Genomic DNA, 23637 nt, shown 5'->3' on the forward strand with positions numbered 1-23637 from the left:
ATTCTTTGCCTGTAAGAAGTTTATTCCAAAATGTACTCATGTTTCACCTCTTAGGTTTTCATGGTTTTAAGAGTGCCATAGTGATCATTTCAGCAAGTGAGCGCCTATCTGTGAAAAGTCCCATATCCAAAGCCCTGCGTCCAAAGTAGAGCTGGATGGGATTTTTTTGGCAAAATACTTTTTGTCAGAAAATGTCCCTTTGTCAAAACCAAAACTATTTGCAGGAAAAGGTTGGTTTCAACTAATTTCCTATTTTGAAAAAAATTGTGGGGGAGGAGGTTTGAAATTGTTGAAACACCATTTTCTACATGAAATAGGACAGTTCTTGAAACCTTTCATTTCAAAATTGAAGTTAATGTGTAGTAAAATAAAATAAATAGGTCTAAATTGAAACGGAGTGTAGTTGTAGCTGTTTCAGTCCCAGGATATTAGAGAGACAAGGTGGATAAGGTAATATCTTTTAAATACTAATAATAATAATAAAAGTATTGGCTGCATACATGGAACTGAAAGAAAATGTTAATTTCACCCAAATCTAATGTCAACACATGCCGGCTACTGTTTAAGGTCTGTGACCGGGGGGAGGGAAGAGGAGGGGTGGTAGGAGAATGGATTGTGTGGCAGGAGAAAAGTCACCTTCAGTGCCCCATTCCTGAATGTCCCCATTTATTCATTTATTTATGAACACTGTTTTCTCTCTTTTTTTTTTTTGAAAAAAAAAAGGATAAAAGATGCATTTTCTTAAAAATGCAGTTTATGAATCTGCACATTAGAAAAGAAAAATGGTTGTTTATGATGTCTGTATGACCCCACAATGCTGGGAGAATGAACTACTTCGTGGTGCAGGTCGTCTGGTGGCATAGACTGGGTCCGACATTAGATCTGGCAGGGATTCAGATACCTCAGACATCTGCCAGGGGATGTGGGATTTTGTTATAAGGAATGAGAGAGAGAGAGACACACACACACGAAAGCTATGGGAGGTTTGCAGCTTTCTACATACGCCCATATAACACTTCCTCTTTAAAATTCCCTTACTATGCTCAAATCCTGTATTTTTATATTCAGAATGAAATGTCCCCCCCCCCACCCCTCCTCACCCACCACCACCCTCTCTCCCTTTAACTTGTTAAGTTTGAAAGATGATATATACACACGGTTTTCTCTGCCAGTCACCCTGTTTAAGGCTAAGATTAATGCAGTGGATTGGTGCAGTGGTGTCGCAGTGGTGCGTGATCAGAATACAAGATGGAATACAGGGGGAAAAGGCCAAGAAATGTGCCTGTGTTCTGAGTTTACACAAGTCTCCTTAGCAACTTGTCTGAATTTTTTTTTAATGTTCTGTGTGTGCCCCAATTCACCGGTGAATAAAACGTTCCTCCAGTTTTTAAATAGCCTCATTTTTTCCTTTCCCTTTTCCTTTTGTTAAATTAATCGTTTAAATTGGTGGCATGAGTTTTGTTGTTGGTGGGGGTGAGGGTGGTTTTTGTTTTTTTTTTTGAGGGGAAGGTGCTGGGAGGGGGGAGAAGGGGAGGAGTGGGTGCCTTGATAGTTTTCATTGTGACTTCTGGAGAGTTGGTCTCTTTCCAGTTGTTCACATTTCAGCATGTGGAATTACTGTGCTTTCTCCTGATTTGCCACAGAATTGGCAGTAGTCCGACACTTATTTGGGTTTGATTTGATTTATTTATCTACGTATTTCAGACCAAGGTTTGTAAAACAAAAGAAAATTGTGACAAAATTGTCTTCTCAGCTCTCCAATTCTTCCCCTCCCCTGCCCCCAATAAATTTTTTTAGTTGACTACTGAAGAATAAATCCCCCCATAGGAGGGAGTGGCCTTTTAGTCATCAAGGTATGTTGAATTTTTTTTAAGTTGTGTGTTACTATGTTAATAGCATGAGGAAGAGACAAGACTCAGGGGAGGTGGGGGTGAATGAATTACCCTAGAAATGCTATACCTTGAAATAACTCAAGGGAAAATAGTTGCTGCCTCACTTGAGCTGCTTTCAAAATCTTGCTGTGCGCTTTTTTTTTAAGAAAAGCTTTCCATAGAGGGGAAAAAAAAGGAAACCAAGCCAGAAAATTTTTGAAGGCTTGATCTTGGCTTCTATACAAACAGATGTTGCCTGTCATTCCGTTGTTAAGCAGGCACCAGATTGGAGCAAGCAGCAGTTTAGGAAGAACTGCAGCGGAGTTTGGAAAGTGGGAGGGAAATATATGTATATATTATTTTTTCTGCACATATATATTTTCCCCCCGGAATTAGCTTCAATTATAACAAGTATATTTTATTTTGTATTTTATTTTTTATTTATTTTTTAGTGGGAAAAACAAACCCAAAACAAAACGGAAAAGCACTAGCAACTCTCACCCAAATTTGACCAAAACAGCTTCTTTTTTTTTTTCTCCACCTAGGTGAACATGTATAGAAAAGGGGGTTCTGTTGGAAAATGCTTAAGGCATTCTCGGTAAGTGAATGTTTACAACGGACTAGGTCAGGATTCTGTCGTGGTTTTTTTTCTTTTTTCTCCTGCTGCAAACCCCGTTTCTGATGGGTTTGCCACTAAGTTCTCTCTGTAAGTATAATTGTGAAGGTTGAAGGCCTTTTTGTCGCCTTTCCAAGTTTTAGCAACATTGTAAGAACAAGAATCACATTGTTTATACAGTAGAAGTTCTAACGAAACATGGATGCTCTCCATGTTGTCGCTCTTTTGTGTGGTGCATGTGCTCGCGGATTTAATCCCCCTGGTTTTTATGCTTTTTTTTTTATTCCCCCTTCTTTTTATTTTCCGCTTTCTAATCGAAAAGTGGCAAGCTCAAGAGAAAACATGAGGGGCTTTGAGCCGAAAGAGTTAAAGGTTTCTTGGCACCAGAGCAGCAGTTTAGCAACAGATCAATTCATTTAAATGAAAGAAATCACCGACCAAGCCATCTGATTTTGAAATTTCGCATCTTATGCTTCCACTTTGGAACAAAGCTTCCATTTTCTTTCCCCCCTATTAATCTTCCCTGTTTCTGTTTAACTCTGTTGCTTTTGATAGGAATTTTAAGTTGTCAGTCATTTTATTTCTTTAAAAAAATGTGTATATTTATTTCTTCATTTGGCATTTGTACATGCTGCACTTGGCACTTCTGTAAATAATCACCCGTACACCTCAGACCATCCAACAACTGTTACTTATGGCAGAGTATTTTTTCTGCATTCTAATTTTATATTTGGAAATAGTCAATTTTTGCATGATCTAAGTTTCAAACAATATAAACTATCTGCCTCCCAAGTACTATGTAAAATATCCACCTGTATCTATCTATCGATTGCTATAGACATACTGTATACATACATCTATGTGTAGATACGTCTGTAACTCGAGATACCTGAAAGATTATTTGATGGTGAGCAATATCTGTATATACAGAACTATTTTATATATACTTATGAGATATTTATCCAATATATCTGTCTATACCCAGATTTATTTATATTCTTACTGTATATGTGTGTGTGTATGCATATACCCACACAGACAGGAAGGGTTATACCATTCAATAACTAGATTACTATATATTCAGCATATTCCATTGAGCCATTTCTTTCATGGCTATTTAAAGCTTCAAAAGAATGAATAGCAAATTTTTGGTTAATGTACTGTATTTTATCATAAATATAAGTTCTTATTTTTGTTGCTATGTTAAGTAAAATAAATTAGAAAAAAAAAGACTGCGGGAGGATTATTTTGTTTGCTTCCACCTTTGATTTACACAGCCTACCATAAAAAAATAAGGTAATTTTGCTCACAGTAAACAAATGCGTTCGGTGAACGAATTTGCAGCCCTGCATTGAATTTTGATGGTGGCTTCCACGCTGTGATGCCGAGTCTGTTCACGGTGGCATTGCATAAAAAAAAAGGGGGGAGGCCATGATGCTTGGACAGGGGCAAACTCCTATCAGGGAAAAGCAACAGAAGGGTGGGGACGGGGAACCTTCTTTTGTTAGGCTAAAAAAAATACAACCTTGAGTGAAGCTTAAAGAGAAAGAAAGAATGGGAGCAGGCAAAAAAGTGGACAAAAAATACAAGTGGCATCCCTTCTCTCCTCCCCCCAGCCATTACATGACAAGGGTGGATCACAAACCTGGACATTTTATTGTCTCTTGTTCTTTAACTAGTGTTTCCAGCTGTTTTGTAGGAGAACGCCAGGGTGTGGAGCGGAAGGAGCCCCCCCAAAGTATCGGCAATATTTCTGTGGGTGTCATTTTGGTTACATCACAGCGTGCTCCTTCCCCGGCTGTGTTCTTGTGCAAAATTCAAATACTTTTTTTCCCCCTGTTAGCAGCTGTGCATTGGTTTAAGTCAGTGTTTAACATTGGGAAAGGAACAATAAAATGAAAGGCAAAAAGCGGCATCTTAAAACTTGGCAAGGGAAAGCAGCTTGGAATGGCAGCCAAGAATCGTGCTGTGGTGCAAAAAGACTAGCATCCACGATACCACCACAATCAGGGGTTTCTCTTCTTTTACCAATCCCATCGGCAGAAAGAAATAATGATTCCTTGAAACAGTGTTAGGGAGTCAAAAAAGTTAAAATGGTTGCTTGATGAGTCTACTCAGATGCAGGTAACAATCCTCTTATTTGAATTTGATTTTCCAAATTTGAATCGTATGTGGATCTGTACATGATAACTAATCTGTTTAAGACGTTGATGCATATAACTAACTACCCAGGAATGTACTTGCAATCACGATCTCTTGTATTTGCTTCTTTTTATTCATTGCTTTGGGGTATTAGAATTATCCAACGTCTTTGTTTTATGTGCTGCAAGAAATGTGTTTTATTTCCAGATATTTAACTCTTTATGCTGAGGGAGAATAGAGCAAAGGCATAACATCGACATCACCTTTTATTTTGAACAACCCGTCTTACGTTTTCAGACCTCATCTCTTTCTCTCAGGTTCTGTGCTACTAGAACTACAGAGCTCAGTGTACAAAGACAGAATCAGACTGTTTAAATGGCCACCGAAATAACTGTAAATGTTTTTTTTTGTTTTCTAGGATACGTTTGTTGAAGAGTTGGGCCTAGCAAGATGGCAGCTCATGTGCAATAAGTATTCCCGTGAAGTACCACTGCTAAGGTAAAGTCATTTCTGTCAGATTTGTAAGTTACTCTGTTTTTCATATAACTGTATATTTTTTTCATTTGAAATATATCAAACTATTAATAGATTGATAGAAATTATATAAAAATAAAACAATGATTTTTTTTAAAAGGTCTAAAAATTCAATAGTTAAAATAGGAAGGGAGGGGGAAGAATTGTTTAGGACTTCTGTTTCTGGTTTCTCTCATTTTTTTGATTGAAATATGAAATGGCTGCAAACAGCTTTTACACAGGCACACAATACTTTCCACATTGATCAACAATTTTCTTGGAAAATGCATTTGTGCAGTGTGGTTTGTTTGAAAACCACATGCAGACTCAAACCAATGTTATGCTTTTGGAGACATACATACATACATTTGTATATATTCCTCTATATATTACTCTGTCTGAAAGACTGGAAAATGCCAGCCTTCCAAAGGGTTAATGCTAGACAGGGGCATCTCTTTTTTAGTTTAGTCATCTCTAGTTTCTGGAATCTAATGTTTGTTAATATTATGATCATTTCGATCTTACATGCTAATCAAACTAAAAAATATTCTGGGATAAATAGCAAAATCCCTAATAGAGTAGGTGAAGTTCATTATTTATAAGCTAAAGTTACATGCAGATGTATCATAAAGACAATTGATTCATTTGTCTATCATGGATTTTCTGCCACTGTTTATCTCTTCATGAGGTTTTCACAAGGTATTAACAGCTACATAATTAATCTACAAGGGAAAATTTTTCAAACCTCACCTTTCTGTGTGACCTATAGTCTTTTCTCTGGCACCTTGAATGCACTCGATGGACACACAATCAGATTTTTTTAAAAAAAACAGTAGTCCAGTTCAGAAGAATGTGTTGCTTTGTATCTTGTTTGCTTTTATTTGCTTCTTTTACAAGTTCACTTCATTGGACATTTTAAAGGGGTTTTTTGGTTTGTTTTTTACAAACACTAGGAACTGATAGCTTGGACCTGGACACTTTGTTACTTACAGCATATAGATGCCACAAAATGAAATGTGTATATCTACCAACCTCCCTTCCTCTAGTCTCAAAGGAGTGCAGACGCAGGTCCATAAGATTTACAGTGGGAATCCTCTCAAATGTTAACTGTGCCAGTTTGACATATATAGATCAATTTCTAGAAAGACCTGCTATAACATTTAACAAATGTAACCATGAAAATTAATTCTTACCCTGAAAATGCTTGCCTTCCCATCCCTTTTGCTTTTTTGCTTATAGCTGTAGATGTGAGGTCATTTAGCCATCTAAATAAAGAGTCAGCTTTTCAACAAGGCTTAGCACCCCGCAGCTCCCAATACGACTGGGTGCTGAGCTCTGGGGAAATCGGGTCACTTATTTCAGGGCCCAAATAAGAGCAGAACTGTGATGGAAATCTTGCCCATAGGGCCATTGTCTGCTGTGTGCCATTGAAACCAGTGAGAATTGAGGGCTCATGTCAATCACAAGAGGTACATCTGGGCCACCCAATCCCAGTCAGGATGCTAGTGATTATAGAAGTGATTGGGAGATGAGAATATTAGCTTTCAAGGAGGGAAGTTTTAGAAACAAGGATCTTAGTAAACATTTATGCACTGCTATACATTATATACCCTTTCAGCAAGGTTATTAAATTCCTACCATGCACAGGATAGATGAACCAAGATGAATTCTGGTACAAAGAGAGTACCGTTCATTATGGGCTACTGCATTGCTTCCTTGGAGGGACTTGCAAATATAAAGCAAAATTCTTAGCAGTCATATGAGGTCCTCAGGTCAGGAGCAAGAGTTGTATTAATGCCTTCTAATTACTTGGTTATAGGGAAAGACTCTTAGAAGGCACTCTGTATTTTAACCTAGATTCCCTTAAAATATGTCACTTTGGGGGTGTTTGCATAGTAAGGTAAGGTCTGCCATACTGAATTTGCAATTCCCTTATATAAAAATATAACTATTTATAATCTCTGGTCAAAGCTCAATAAAATGTATGTACTGTCCCCCTTGGTGGCTCACTGCACACATTGGTGGGTCATAACTATTCATGCAGGGGGCTCCTCCATAATAGTTGCCGTGATTCTGAAAGATGCTAGACACCTGTTTTCAGTGGGATTTGTGGGTACTGAGAACTTTGAACACCTGGCCACTTTTAAGTAGATGCCTAAGTACTGATGTAGGAGCCTAACTTTAAGCAACCTGGTTTGCAAATTTTGGGCTTAGTAAGTATTTAGACTTCTGGATGGAGGATGAGTAGAGATTCAAGACGAACCAATACCCATGAAGGAAAACTGTCATTCATTTAATTGTGTCTGTTTACCAGGCACAAAATTAATACCAGGCAAAATTAATAAATTAAATTTATTTTTATATTTCAGAACCTATACGAGAACAGAAGCAAGCACTTAACATTATGCCAGTAGCACTATTACTATACATGACTTGACGATATCATATCAGAAAGAATAATACTCAGTTTTGCAAATTTCTGTCTGTTGTCTGAACTATAAGAGGAGGTAGAAAAGGGAAGTTTGTATGACTTTGGGGGGAGGAGTAGGGGGAGGAAGGCAAGCAAATATATCTCAGTAGATTTAATATTCATAAGTTACGAGTAACTTAGGACCTAATTCTTCTCTCATGTCCACCAGTTGCACAAATTCAGTGTAACGCCATTGACTTCAAGTGAAAATTAATTACATAGGAGCAAAAACTTTGGAACTGCATGGATAATTTTTTGTTGCAATGACAAAAATTTTCTCCTAGATAAAGTCGAATCTTATCCAAAATAAGAAAACATTCACGTTTTTTTGTCTCGATCTCTTTTGAAAGACATTTAGCTGGTATTTGGCAGATTTTTTAGGGGGTTGGGGAAAGTTATTAGATTGCTTAGTGGAAGGAAAATATATTTGCTGCAGTTGAAATTTTAATTGTTCTCTAATAAAAAAATCTAGACCAACAATTACTTCTCTGAAAGTTAATGCAACCCATATTTTTCTTTTGCATAGTTGTTTTTTCCATGTGTTTAGGAAGGCTGCCAGAATGAAAACTAGGATGATCCTTTAAAAATGTAATTTTTTTTTATACACACACATACAGACAGACTCACACACGTAAACTCTCACTGATCCATTTTGGAGTGCACCTGTATCTCTCTAACACAAGCAAAAAGTCTTTGTGATAGGTTGGTTTACCATACTGTTATCAACATACCAGTAATGTTTATGATTGGTCATTTAGCATCACATCATCAATAATCTTGTGTAGCAAAGTGCTTCTCTGAAGGAAATATGGAGTGTTACTTTTTTGGCTCAAGCCATATTTATAATGTATTTTGTTGCTCTAAAAGGAGTGGGGAAAGAAACTGTAGTCACACAAGTAGTGTTTCGGTACTATAAAGAAATAGTTATTCCTGTAAGTTAGTATCTTTAATGTGTTAAATACTATGAACACTGCTATTTACTAACAGCTTTGCAATTTCATTTGCAGAAATGTTTTTTTAAAAGTTAAAAAAAAAAAAAAAAAAAGGAAGAGATCAGTGCCCGTTGCCACAAACCCGTAGATCCGAACTTGTGGTCATATTCCACACAAGCTTGTATCTATAGGTATGTGTCTGCATGGCAAATGCACAAAACCTGGATATGGTTGTGTTTATGCTTTTAAACTGAGAATGTCCAACGTTGCTACTAGCGTCTCCCTCTAGCCCTGCTCCCCCCTTTTAGGAAATATAAAATTAGAGCTGCAAATCTTGTTCTGCAATTATCATATCAGTTTTCAGCGTTGGTTATTATTAATATGTATTCATGGTTGTACAAAACCAATGGCTCATTCGTGCCTGAATAAAATGGGATACAGAGAGTTATTTGACATCAGGCTGAAGAAATTAAATCTCGGGTGCATTATGTGTGAGGTCTGGATATTTTTTGGTTGTTTATATTTCCAGTCCGGTCTGGGGAAGCAGAAAACAAAAACTTATTTCATTTTTAAAATAAGACGGATTCATTCTTACATTGATGAAATTGTATCGTCCTTGGAAAATGACATAAGAGTTGTGTATGGAGCAATATAGTTCAGTAGTTTTTGGCTGTATAGATTGGCAAGCTACTCTGAAATGCAGATTCTGCTCATCCGAAAGCCAGTGTAAAACTGGAGTGATTCCACTGAAGTCATTGGATGTAGTCTAGAGTTACACCTCTGTATTATTCTCAGTATAAAATTAGCTTATTTTGAAATCCTTTTCCCTCTCCACTACGTTTTGCTTCAGTTTAGATGTATTATCTATTTCTTTAGTTCTTAGGGGGACTATAGCAAATTGCACAAAATCGCTAACAGAAGAAAAAATGTGGAAGCAGCAATATAATTTAATATAAAAAGCTGTAATGTTTTAAGTCATGAAAGTATACTATTACTTTGTTTTAATGAGGAACATTTAAAAACAGAGTAATATACATATTTTACACATTAATACTTAGAAACGATGTAGAATCAGAATAAAAACTTACTGGCTTCTTCTGTTAGCTTTCAGTGAAAATTCAATTAATGAGTTGGCCTGGATTTCCTTTTTAACTTCCACTTTTGTATGAATTTGGCTGTATTTACCACATTGCTCCAGTGCAAGACTGATTTTTTCCCCATTTTAGATTGCCTGTTTTGTATTGTATGAGTGCAAAATAATAGCAAATATATATATATATTTAAGATCCAAATGCTTTTCTGTGTCCCTGTTAATAGAAATCAGCTTTATATTTAAAACATACAGTTTTGCAGAATGTTTATTTATAATGTGACTACGTATTTGAATATCAGCCTTCCACCTACCGCTGCTTGGAACCTTAGAGTATAAACCATGTATGTGCCATACATGAGTAGTTACTACAAGGACTTTTGCACAGGGGAGTGTACAGATTAAACGATGTAGTTATGTTTCAGGTGCACGGTCACTCCCTCTGGACAGTGCAACCTGATAGCTAAAAGCCATTGTTCTGGTCTGTTGTTTTCAGAATCATGTTGACTAAGGATCTTTTGTGATACGTAGTGGCAAGTTATACTTCGTTGGCTCTTCAGAGAGATTTCTGATACATCCCTTTCAAGTTGGCCGCAGCTTGAAGGCCATGTTGAAGCATAGTTATAAGAGGCCTCCCAAGTCATGAGCAAGTATCTCACCTAGATCCTGGAGTTAGTGGGAGGTTTGCTATTGGCTTTAATGGGAGCAGGATTAGACGGTGTCTGATGTTGTCATAATGGGCTGTGTTCCTCCTATGGAGGCTGAAGAGGCGGATAGTGTTTCAGATTCAAAAGAGAACTTTTAATTCCTAGCTGTTAAAGCACCCTTAGATCAGCTAGTCTGACCTTGAAAGAGAAGGGACTTGGATGAAAACCCTCATCCTAGCTCTCCCAGATATTTCAGTCTACGGAATTCAGTTTCTTATCCAAATTTGCTGGCATATACCATTTGTAGACATTACCCTCTGGTAGAATTTACCAAGTACTCCCTGGGTTTACTACTGAAGAATTTCTACAGTTGCTGAAAGCTGGCATTTATGATGCCCGTTACTTTAAAGGTGCCAGAAACCCTAGAGCATGGGAGCTGTGTGGTTCTGTCTGATACATGAGTTGCTGCAGTTGGATTTACAGGTTTTATTTTAAAAAATATTTTGGGTTTAAAAAATAAATACACATACCAAGGGGAAATCCTGCCTCCCCCCAATTTTCCCAATATGTTTGTGCTTTTTTATTTATTTGTTTTACTGAAATCTGTTTATAAACATCACCATTTTGTGGGAAACATAATCTAAAGCTGAACAGGTGTTTAGAAAGGAACCTTGTAAAATGTATTTTCGCTAATGGGAACTGAGAATGTGGCACTGTTCTGGTGTGTGTGGAACATCATCCCGTGATATTCTGGGGCTAAACAAGGCATCTGACTAAGGGGGTTGTGGACCTGGATCCAGAAGTCCTAAGTTTTGTTCCTGACTCTGCCACTGACCTTCTTTGTGACCTGGGCAAGTCACTTTCCCTCCCTGCTCTTCAGTTTGAGTAATAACAATAGCAAGACCCTCCTTTGCATAGCGCTTTGGGATGTGTACATGAAAGGCCCAATATAAAAGCTAAGTAGTATTATACTCCATCTTTCATTTCCCATTTGTGAGTTCCACATGCCATGTATGGTACACATTGGCCTGCACTGTTAATTATGAGCTTGATTTTCAAAAGGCTTCTGCTATTACTTGGGCACCTAAATAAAGCGGCATCGATATTCAACAGCATGAAAATTTGAGCTGACCTCTTTGGGAAACCTGGCCCTCGCTGTAAGGTGCTGAGCCGTTGTACGTCTGGGTCTGAATTCTTATGAAAACCTGGCCCCATAATCCTTAGTGCTACTTCCCTGCAAAGCACTTTCCAAATAGGAACGAATCACCACTTCAGGTAACTAGAAGACTTTTCTCACACTTGGCTGTTTTCCTTTATTGCAGTTACAGGGTTGCAGTTTTATTTAAAGACTGAATATAAAAATATAATTGGAAGAAAGCATGCTCATAGTCACCACAGGCTGGTGAGGTGGATAAGTCTAATTATACCCAGAGAGATGCTGGTCCTGATTTCTCCAGGCATCGAACGCCTCCTGTGAGTTGCCGAGTGCTCTCAGTAGGAGTCGAGAGCACTCAGAACCTCTCAAGACTGAGCCCTAAGTATCGATTGCGCAAGACTACAGAGAAGCCATGTCTATGCTAGCGCAGTCTGTACTGCGATGGGTGCAGTTGCGCTGGTGCTGGCAATGATTTGAGTGTAAGTGTAGACACAGCTGACTCCTTTTCTGAGCGTTGTGAAGATGACTTGCTCTGAGCAAGCTCAGTCTCCACTTCCGAAACAGCTCTGAACATAGCTTTTGTCCTTGCACTTAAACCAGTTTCAGCACCGGTTCTGCTGAAATTGCTCGCTTGGTGTTGATAAGGCTGAAGAGCCAGAACCAAGATTAGTACCTAGGAGTTCCTGGCCCCAAATCCTGAATTCTGGCCACTAGACCACATCTCTGTCCTTCTCTCTCACCTTTACTAAGTATTTCATGCAGCTCCACTGAGTGTTCTCCATTTGTTTGTTTTTGCATCTCCTGCTCTCTCTTCTCACCTGTAGCCTCTGAACCTCTCTCGCCACCCCAGCCCGCCCTCCAGTTTTTCAACTCAGCCTTTAGAAGGGCAGCTGTATTGTGTTTTCTACATTAACGATGTCTTTCTTTCACATTGGTTGTATTTCCCTCTACTTGATTAAGTTCTGGAGCTTAATTTAACTGCATGAGAAACCTTGAAATGCATCTTTCCTGTAGGATGTAATGAGCAATGGGAGTCTGCAGAGAGCCCAGCCCCCACCTTCTGGGGAAGGAGCAACAGTGTATTGATTAAATTTCCCAGCTTTGTTGATAAGGATCTTACAGGTCCTTTTTTGCCGGTGCCTTACCAGCTACACAAAGTTCACTTCATCTGCTGCTGAGCCATAGCATACAGACCTACTACGTAACAGTTCAAGGCAGAAAGTACAGACTGTTTTACCCAGGTTGCAACTGGAGGTGGAATTTGGGGAGATATACTGTAGTTACCCTGCTTGGAAATACTGTCAGAGTACCATGGGCTCCTTAATGACAGGAAAAGGCCAGAATATCTTATCCAAAAGATGATCACATCAGTACCACAGTGCCTCTTCCCTTAACACCATATTGGATCACTGGATTTAGTTCCTACTCATAGATGAAAAAATACCCTCTTCCTGCAGCACCTCGTGGTTTATAGAAAGGTGTCTAAGCAGTATCTAAGTATGTCTTCATTGCTTATGGGTTTAATAGAATTGCATTTCACTTCACCATAGTTACTGTTGTGTCTAGAAGTAGTTGTTCTTGTTTAAAGGTACAAAACAAAAACTGTCCAGAACCTGCCATCTCATTCTGGCTGCAGGTTAGGTCAAGTCACACCTTTTCCCCCATCTAAAATAATAGCAAAACAATTTCTAGTAATTGTACATTGCGCCTTTTATTGAAAAAGACCCTAACGCCCTTTTCAAATCAACACAGGTATGCACAGAGATCCAGGAATCACTTCATCCCCTTCTGAAACACTGTTGTCTCTGTGGTGGGACACAAAAGGTGTTTATCAGCATGCAGTAAAACTGCACAGTCATTTAGGACAAGAGATGCAGAATACTTTACCCAGTTGCAACTCCAAGTAGGAATTTAGGGAGGCAGAATGTAATTACCTGAATTGGCATTTGAAACAGATTCAGATACCTAGTTCAAAAAAACTGAATGTGTTTACACTTTGAAAATACAAATCCCTATCTATTGCAGTATTTGGCCTGAGGCTTGGTTATTTTAAGTCCGATAACAAGAAATATTTTTACCAAGAAGAGAAAAATAGGTGTGGGGTTAAGATATTGGACTGGAACTCAGGAAATCTGTTTGGGCTCCTACCTCCATCGTAGTCTTCCTGTTTGACCTTAAGTCACTTAATTTCTCTTGCCTCTATTTCCCATCTGTAAAATGGGCGAATAATTACAGCTGGTAAATAAAAGGCAAGTTTGAGACTAGCTGTCGGACCAGTGATAGTTGAACATGTAGGGCCATGTCTTGTTCTTGATCTGGGAAGTCCCCATGATGTGTATAGAGAGAGTTGTATGTGGACTACAGTGAGCTAGAGAAGAAAAAGGTGATGCACGCTAGTGGAACAGCTGCCACTGGGTGATATCTTGTTATGGCAAGATGTGGTCTCATGGTGCCATTCTAGCATTGGTACCAGGTTTTGATGCAGAATCCCAGTATTGAGATTCAGCTTTCCTTCTCGGAGGAACTAATTTCTGCTCTGTTGGACCCACACAGTCCACAGAATTTAAAATGTTACCAGATGCTAAAACATAATATTGAGCAAATCAGAGAATTGGTTCCAGTGAAATGATCAGCTGGAACCTTTGCTAAAAATTCAGCCTGAAGCTAAAACACTTTTTCAAACCACAAAAGAAAAAAATTGAATAACATTTTTAAAAATTATTTTTGGGTAGCTCTGCTCTTGTAAGTCCCAGGTGGACTCAGATGAGATTTCCAGGCTAATATTGGCAGCTCATGATGTTCTAGTATAGTTTGTCGCATCATCCAAACTTTCAGGTTCATCCAAACTGAGTGGACCGCTGACGCTCTTGAGGTTTGCTCATTACATCAGCGTAGTGACAATGTTTCATCAAACAAAACTGGAAGACTACTTACTGCTGGGTGACCAGACGGCTGACAATCTTGTCAGCATTTCCATTGTAAATTCTCTTGTGTCTGAGGCTTTCGAAAGTCAGCTGTAAAAAAAAAGAAAAACACTCTGAAACTTGAGAAACAAGGTCGCAGACCTCAGACTGGAACAATATCATTTGTGGGTTTCGATACTTTTTTTTTTTTCAATGACTTAAGCAAATTTTCTCAGTTCAAACGACTTTTTCCCCTCCTTAACAGCCAAAGCCACAAGGTCTGCTTGGGATCTGAAAATCAAGTTGGATCCTTTCTTTTTCTTCATCTCATCCCCAGCAATAAATATTCTGCAATCAAAACTAAGCTGATGATTTTGCTGATGATGCATGAGACAGAACAGAATCCAGCTCCCTCTCCTGGAGTTCTATTGACCCTGCTTTGCTAATGTGAAAAACATCTTGCTTATGTCAGTTCAGTCAGCAAAAATTATCTGTAGACGCATGGGAAGTGGATTCAAGCCGCAGGGAACTAGTACAATTCTTTAGGCAATATTTCCCATTAATAGTTTTACCATTTAAGTGTTTTTACCTTCCAGAAACCCTGCTTTTCTGTGAATTTGACAAAGCAGCTATTTTTGCGTTGAAGATATGTTACAAAATTGAATTTTCATATATAGATGAAATTGGAAATGTGCCCATGATGGCTCAGAAGTGGGTCCGCTTCCTGCTTGTAAGGTAGTGTCAGAGAAACTAAATCACAATTTTATTTTTTTTATATTTTTGGAGGAAATAGGACAGTTTATGCATTTGTAAATGGGGGGAGAGATCTAGCATTTTCATAGTTTCAACAAGTGAACCCAAGCCACAGAGTTCCGAACCAGAGCTAAACTTCCCAAAATTCTCAGGAATTTCTGTCTAGAGTTTTGATTCATCTCATTGTAGAGCTGGGAGCCAGGCATCAAAGTCAGATCTAGACACAGATTTTCTCAAAATCTGAGACAGGAAGAGTTCCTGTTCTGTAATCTATTGAAGGTGCCATTTTTAAACAAATGTTTCTGACTATAACATTGCTTTAAAATAATTTTTCATGAAAGCTGTTGTTGCTGAGATCTCATTTGTCAACAATCACATAAAGTTAATTCTAGGATCCTTTTTTATTTTTTTTTACAGCAAGCTTTAAACTCCCCAAAGGTGCACAAACTTTTATAGGAGCTCTCCGCTTCCCACACAGAGCTCTTCTCTCAACCATTGTATTTAATAAGGATTTTTATGACATCAGTACATATCATAAGTGAACCTTGTCATTACAGGACAGCACATATTTACCCTAATTACCCAAATTAGCTATAATTGCACTAATTGGGTAAATACATAATTGACTAAAATTACTGTAAAACAAACAAGGACATTCACACAAGCGAAAAAAAGTGCATTAAAAGCCACAAGTTCTGTGAGTCTTATTCCCCAAAATCAAGGAATGTCATGGGGAATGGTTAATTGTCAAATACCAAGGCATGGCAGGGTGCAGAAGGATAAGGCCAAAATGAAATGTGAAGTCAGCAACAGCCGAGGACTTTAACTGTTTTGGGATGACAACAGCAATTCTGTGTGTGGGGACTGCATGGTATTGAATTTGCCTATGGGATGCAAATTCACCTGTACTTGCCCTAGGTTAATCTAGAATTGGGTGGAAACCAAATGTCTGCGTTTCTCAGGTGTGAGGCCCACAGAGACAAACACCTGTCAGGACTGGTCTAGGTAATTAGTCCTGCCATGGGTGCAGAGGACTGGACTAGATGACCTTTCGAGGTCCTTTCTAGTCCTATGATTCTATGATGAGGAAGAAGATTAGAATAATCTGTCCTGTGGGGATCTGGAATTTCTAAAAATTCACTGGGAGTGAACTAAGTATCAAGCGCTGGGACAGAGGCTCCCTTGATGTTAGAGGGCTTGATTCTCATTGACACTAAGACCTCTTTACACTGCTCTGTGAAGGAGCTTTAAAGTGGATGTAGATGACAAATGCCCACTTTAAGGCCTTTTTACACTGTCCGAGTGGTATAAAGGCACCTTAGCATCACTGCGAATTCAGGCCAGAATATTTTCTTGATGCTCTGATGATGATGGCTGGATCCAGCAGTCCTTGCTCAGTCAACACTTCCACTGATCTCCTGAATAAAGACTGAGAGTCAGGCTGGAGGTGGAAGCATTTCTCTTAAGCAGAGCTGAACTCTTCTCTAGCAGCAGGGAGAGGGAAGAGTGTTCTTAGAACTACAGTGCTTCAGCAGAAGGAGCTGGATGCTCAGCATCAGCATGAGGTACCTGCCACAAGTTTAAGGGATTGCAGAATGGGTTAGAGGAGGACAGGGCTGCAGGTAGGGGAGAGAGCCCTGGGAAGGGAGAGTGACAGAAGTTGAGGTGTGCCACGTATTCAAAATGAAACTTTAAAACCTCAAAAATGGAGACTTCCTTATTTCCATTTTTTTTTAAACAGTCAGGTTTGGCAATAAAAAATATAGCAATTTAGCCGTACTGCTTACAAATGGATCAGTTTGCAATTGAAATGTAGCCATTCTTTCTGTTTAGGATCAGCTCCTCAAACATATTCATTCAAAAGTATTCATTGAGGACCTGATTCTGCCACCTCTACTCCCATTGATTTCGCTGGGAATACTCGTGTGGTAAATCCAGCACTAATCAAGTTGGATATAGTGGGCAGAATCCAACCTGGAATAATTTCTACTCATAATTCTTGGTATGTAGCAAGCCCAGGAGCAATTAGTTGTAAGTATTCATTATTCAATACCTAAACTGTCCTGTGGTTAGTTTTGACTGAACACTTAGCTTCCCTGGGTATTGTTTCCTTATAATCTTTCAGTGATTAGATGAGCTAAATTCTTATATCTACACTGCAGTTGGAGGTGTGATTGCAGCACAGGTAGAGGCACCCAACTAGCTTTACTCCAGTTAGCATATATACCAGTACTAGCAAAGCCATGGCAGCCTGGGCTTCAGAGCAGGCTGTACATGCCCGCCTATAACCCTGGGCACATACTTGGCTGTTTGGAAGCCCCGGCCCAGCAAAGCAGGTGCTCCCTGGAAATTCAGTGAAATCCTAGCTCCTCCACTGCTGTTATCAGCACAGCTCCATTGACTTCAGCGTTGCTCTATTGGTTACAGCCACTGAGGATCTGACCCTAGATATGAAGTCCAATGGTGAAGAATGAGAGTGTTGCTGCACCTATGAAGAGCTGGGATGCTTTTGGTACAAAAACAGACCCAATAGTACCTTGTAGACTGTTATGAGGTCCAGTGGTCTGAATGTAGAAAGCCATGAGCTTCAGAGTTCTACCCCCAGCTCTAACATTTACTCACTGTTATAAGTGATAAGATTGAAATGTGATTGACATGTTTCCATTTGGCCATACTATTCATTAGGTTTTAGCCTAGATTGGATATCAACTAGAAGTGACTTCCGAAATGTGGACTCAGTGGAAACTTGAGTAACGTTGATGACATCCTGTAGGTTTAAATGTTTATAGATCAAACAGTTTTCAAACATACATTACCAGGTGCATACTGGGGGAAAATGTCTTCTCTCTAGAGGCTGTTTGGCTAATATGCTCAGATCTCAGAGTAGGATACTAACTTTTTGCAGAAGTCAGTATATCACTTTCTGTTGTCCTAAGACAAAATATGTGTAACCAAGATGCTAGTTATTATGCACAACTCAGGATTCAAAGCATCTGATTCACTCTTAATCCCCTACCAATGCTGTGCAGTTATGCCTGAGGAGTCATTCACCTGAGACAGACAGAATCCAGGCTCTGAATCAGTCCCAAGTCTTGGCTAGCATATTTTTTTCTTAGGATGGAGCTAATCCTTGTTTGCAAGATGTAATAAATAGTGCAGAATTGCCTTAAGCAAAAACTTGGTGGTTGATAGGAGTGAGTCATAATGATAACATCCTGCCCTTTTGACTATGATCTAGTAGAAGTTTAATATGTTCCCTATAAGAAGACAGTATCTTACTCGTGCTGGTCTGATGGTGAAAGTATTTATATGATACCTGTCATCCCGTGGGATCCAAAAATTGCTTTACAGTCAGTGCACACAGAATTTCTACTCTGAAATGCAGACACCTCTAGGGTAGATGGGAAGGGAAATTTTGACCAAAAACAAACCTCTCTTATCTTATGAAAAAGTGACAAGGGATCTTATCTACACACAGCAGTCATAATCTTGATCTATGAAATCTCATCTCTTAATCTATGGTGGCGTGGAGAGCTATATTTGTTTGGGTACCTTCTGACCAGCAAAGCATTTAATACTGCTAAATTAGCAGATGAGATGGTGAGAGCTGTTAGATTTTTCTGGAGAAACCCTGGCATTGTGTTGGCTGTGACTTGGTGGGTGGTTTTTCAGCATTTTTGACTGCATGCATCCAGGTTGAGGTAGTAGGTTGTATAGTTTAGAATTACACCAAGGGAGATAACTGTACAACCTCCTAGCTTTCCTTGGGTCTTGCACAAAACGGCGTGGTGAGAGACCGTAATTCCTCAACACTGTTTTCTCTGGACACATGGAACACGAAGGAGCAGGTAAGAGTCGGCTGGAGAAGCTGTTTCACTCATATGGAGCTTCCAAATGTTCATTCTCTTACCCTTTCTTTTTCCCCACCGTATCAATGAGTATTTATCAAACTCAGCGGACTGGTAACACTTGTTTCCCCTTGCTAGCATTTGATCAGCTGAAAGTGTAACATGTGAAAAGCACCATGACAACATGTCAGTGGTATTGCCTTTATGGTCAGCAATCAGAAGTCTCCAAAGAACATGAAAAGCATCACATACTCTATCAGCCCTTGAGGTGGATGAATGAGCTGCTCTTTATGTTAGCCTGTGATTACAGGTCAGTTAGTTATTCTATACAATGCCCAAAGAACTAAATTATGCCTTGCTTTGTGACAGTGCATTAGAGGAGTGAAAAGGTGCAGCCAGCATACTTGTACAGGAGCTAGTTATAACTGGCATCCATTGCCAGGGAGAAGGAGGAAGGTAGCCAAAGAGTGTCTGTGGCTCCCGATAGGGCATGTTAGGGTAGGACTGTGCCTGCCACCCCCAACATGTTAGAACAGCTGCGCAAGGGAGGTGCCCCAGCTACAAACCTCATAGCTGGGGGTGCCAATCCCTGAGCTTTTTCCAGGTGTGTAGGGATGTGTTACACTTTTCAAGGACACAACACCTCCAGCCACTTCCCAGGCAAATGATGCACTTCCTCCTTTTCTCTGAGTCTGCATATTCGGAAATCCAAAAGAGAGGCTATATAGAGAATGGGTGCATGCAGAGAATGCCAGTGCTAATGTAACCTGTACTCAGCAAGTGTCAGTCTTTGTCCCCCTCTAGTGGCTGGGATCTCAGAGGAGGTTTCAGAATCTGCAGCTCCTTCAGCCATTAGACCAAGGGCCAGATTTGTTAAGGTATGTAGGTGCCTAAAGTTGTGGAATTTTCAGAATGTCTTAGCACCTGACCCCATTGCCTCAATCTGACCCTGAGTCTCTTTGTTCAAGCAGCACAGGCTTAGGTGCTTATCTCTCAAGGTTCAGAGTTCAAACCCCAGTGATGACCCTGGTGGGGTTGGTTATATTAATGCTTAACCCAGGGCCAGAAGAAGTATTTGCCAAATGGCAAATTATGGTAGAAGCTTCCAAATTCACACTAATGACTGGGACTCCCATTGCTAATGACTGAATTTTGCAAAGGATCGTGTAAATTGACAGATGCATGAAAATTGAGCAAAATGCACCTGGTTTGACAACTGTAAGTTAGTTAAATTATTTAGGATGGTATTTCTCAAGATATGAATAACTGTGCAGAAGTATATTTTGTAAAATAATGGAGTTTGGGTCATATTAGACCTCAACACAACTCTGTTGTTGAATGTTTGCAGAATGTGGGGAAAGACTGCCACTTTCTTGAGTGTATTATAAAGCATGCAGTTAAAGGTGTGGATTAGTGTTTTCAGAAGAGATATAGATATGATTAGTATGTTGTATTATTCCACAATTCCCTAGAACAATACTGGATGTGTATTTTATAAGGGCATGTGCATTCGACAAATGTAGCAAGGTGGCAACTTCAAATGTTTTATACGACATTTTGTGAAAGGTTTTTCCTGCTCCTTTTTTAAAGATAGAAGTCCAGATCCTGAGCAGGTATCAGTTAACATGCTGCACTTGCCAGTTGCAGATCTGTTCCGCAGTGCTCAATTCTCCACCGTCTTGCATTTCGGGTCATCGCTTATACCTGTGCAAATGGATGTAAAATGCTACCAAATCAGAATTCTTCACTCACTTACGTGGTGGTGGTGGTGATGGTGATTTACACCCACTAAAGCAGTAGATAAATTAAGCCTATACACTTATTTGCTGCTTAAACTTTTGAATTTTTGGACAATAAGGTGTTACTATTATGTACCAACCAGATATCTAAGTCATTGAACCTATCTTGCCGCAAAGAACAAAAACAAATTAAATGGACATTTCTTCTGTGGAATTGACAACTGTCATAATCCAAGATGCTCATTTTGTTATTAAAGAAAATAGCATTCCAGCTCTCCCCTGGATTAAAGTATCGTATTGTCAATTAATTAGGTTTTCATCATATGTCCTCATACGCCCTTCTATCGTATGGCTTCCATATGTCACATGTCTTCCATATGCCCTATATGTAATTAGTCTTCCATCAGATGGCTTCCATCATATGTCATTTAGATAGACTTCCAGAAGAATATGGCAGTGTTACAACTGTGGACCTTTTGCACTGGGTATTGGAACAGCAATTCTGTACCTTTCAACCCCATGAACTTAAATGAGGAAGAAACAGAAGGAAGGTGGCTAATTCTGAGTGGCCCTTTTAATGGGAAGATTAATTTCTTTCTCAGCTTGAACAATGATCAAATGAGAAAGTTTCACTTCTACTTATACTCAATTTCTAATTCATTTCCCTTTTGTGTTTGATTGCAGTAACTCAGTGCATTGCAGGAGAATATCTGCATTTGTTTAACAAACGCTTTTATTTTTGAATTAAAAAAAATCTGCTACAAAATAATACCACCTAAATTTTAAGCCCAGTTTTATCCCTTTAAAGCTGGAGTCTCAAGGAAATTGCAGAAATTTGCACTGGTGGCAGGTGAAAATGAGACAGTAGGTTCTTGGTGAACAACAGAGTCCTTGTGTGTCTTTTACAGACAATGAGTACAGTAACACTGTGCATTTATTGAAATAGGTAGCTCTTGGTAGTGTTTCTATGCACAGGAATATGTATCAGTGTGAGTTCCAAACTTGCCGTGACTTACTACTGCTGATAAAGGCCACGAATAGCCATTGATACATCTACCGATAATAAGAGGAGGAAAGCTGCAAATATCCAATGATGATGTAGTTTCAGGATCACTTTTTGTAATCACCATGTGTAAAAAGGGCTTTTCCCATACATTTTCAGAATGCATCTGTAATGGTTTATTTCTTTTGTTTTCAGCCCTCTTTTCTATGTAGTTGGCCTCATTCCTCTTTTCAAAACAAATCTCTCCAGGTTAAGGTCCAGACTATCTAGAATGTATTTTGGAGATTCAGACTGTGGTATTGCTCAGCCTCTTTAATTCGTTAGCCTCGTGCTTCTTCAGCAGCTCCTCTTGGCTAATTCTTTAAGCGGTGGTGAAAGAGACAGGGCCAAAGTCTGGAGTTCTCTACTAGTGACCCTTGTTGTCTCCAGTTGGCAGTCAACAAGAAGGTTCTTGAGATAGTGCATTGCTTATTATTTCCTTTTTCTTCTACGTTTTTCATGTGAATGTAGTGCTGGTGAAAGGTGCCAGATTAACAGCCCTGAAGAATGAAGACCTCTGTCTATCCTCAAAACAGGCATTTCCCTCACTCTCAACCCCATCCTTCCCCTCAGGTTGCAGCAGGGCAAGCTTCCTTCAGACAGCTCCATCAAGGTACCTCAACCCTGATGTTAGAGGGCTCACCTGAAAGGGTGAGAAGGAACTCCAGTCTCCATTGTTCATTAAGTCCTTGGTCTCTATGCCAGCAAAAGGGGTGGTTTCTTATGCTGTGGACACTTGTTCCCTCGGAAGTGGACTGACACCCATGAAACTCATTTCTTCACTCCAGTCCGTAAATGGGGATTTAAAAAAAGAAATAGGAGTACTTGTGGCACCTTAGAGACTAACAAATGTATTTGAGCATAAGCTTTCATGGGCTACAGCCCACTTCATTGGATGCATAGAATGGAACATTCAGTAAGAAGATATTTATACATACAGAGAACATGAAAAGATGGAAGTACACATACCAACTGTAAGAGGCTAATTAATTAAGAGAAGCCATTATCAGCAGGGGAGATTTTCTTCTCTTAATTAATTAGCCTCTTACAGTTGGTATGAGTACTTGCACCTTTTCATGTTCTCTGTATGTATAAATATCTTCTTACTGAATGTTCCATTCTGTGCATCCGATGAAGTGGGCTGTAGCCATGAAAGCTTATGCTCAAATAAATTTGTTAGTCCCTGACACGTCACAAGTACTCCTATTCTTTGTGCAGATACAGACTAACACGGCTGCTACTCTGAAACCTAAAAAAAAGAATGATTTTCATCCATCTGCACGGTCGGTCTAAACTATTGCTGAATCAGATACATCAAGTAGAGCACAATTTGTACATAAAAGTTTTGTCAGAATGGAACGCCAGAATGACTCATTGTTTAATGAATAGGGCCCTAAGTGTTCTATTGATGCCATTTATAAATCTGTATAAAATGTAGAGAATTCATGTCATAACTGGAATTCCAAGAACAGCAACCTTGTGAACAAAATTATGATGATGGTAGGATACTGCACAATATAATATGAATTCTAACACACTCCTGCTTGAAAGCTACTCAAGCTGTGTTGAGAATAAGACAGTGGTGTGTGTGGTGTGTGTTTGTGTGTTGGAAAAGTATAACACATACAAGATAGATTTGTTCTCACCAGTTAGACACAGGTATTGACCTTATTTGCACTGGTGGAAACTGAAGGCAGTGGAATGACACTGGTGCAAATCAGCTCAGAATCCAAACCAAGAGAGGGGTTAAATGACAGCTCTGAGGTCATAAAGTGACTGAGCAGCAGGGCTCAGAACTGAACCCAGTTGGCCTGACTCTTCATCTGCTGCTTTAACCATAAGACCATCTTCACACTCCCTCCTGTGTGGCCTTTTAGAGTTTCATCTGTAAACCAGAAAAAGCCTGGTGGTCTGA

The 23637-nt window shown here is 39.3% G+C and overlaps 1 long non-coding RNA gene across 3 annotated transcripts in view; it reads left to right on the forward strand.

Moving 5' to 3' along the window:
• LOC142047907 (uncharacterized) overlaps positions 1-23637 on the forward strand; it is a 183406-nt gene that overhangs the window by 14643 nt on the left and 145126 nt on the right. For 2 of the 3 annotated variants that reach the window (XR_012657225.1, XR_012657227.1), the window contains exons 1-3: positions 2197-2282; positions 2417-2469; positions 5048-5127. This is a non-coding gene — a long non-coding RNA (uncharacterized LOC142047907). Of the gene's footprint in view, positions 1-1797; positions 1854-2196; positions 2283-2416; positions 2470-5047; positions 5128-23637 lie in introns of those variants that run through there. The other variant, XR_012657226.1, reaches the window with a different exon arrangement.

This window comes from Chelonoidis abingdonii, chromosome 18 (assembly GCF_003597395.2).
Source record: "Chelonoidis abingdonii isolate Lonesome George chromosome 18, CheloAbing_2.0, whole genome shotgun sequence".
In the NCBI taxonomy this organism is placed as follows: Eukaryota; Metazoa; Chordata; order Testudines; family Testudinidae; genus Chelonoidis; species Chelonoidis abingdonii.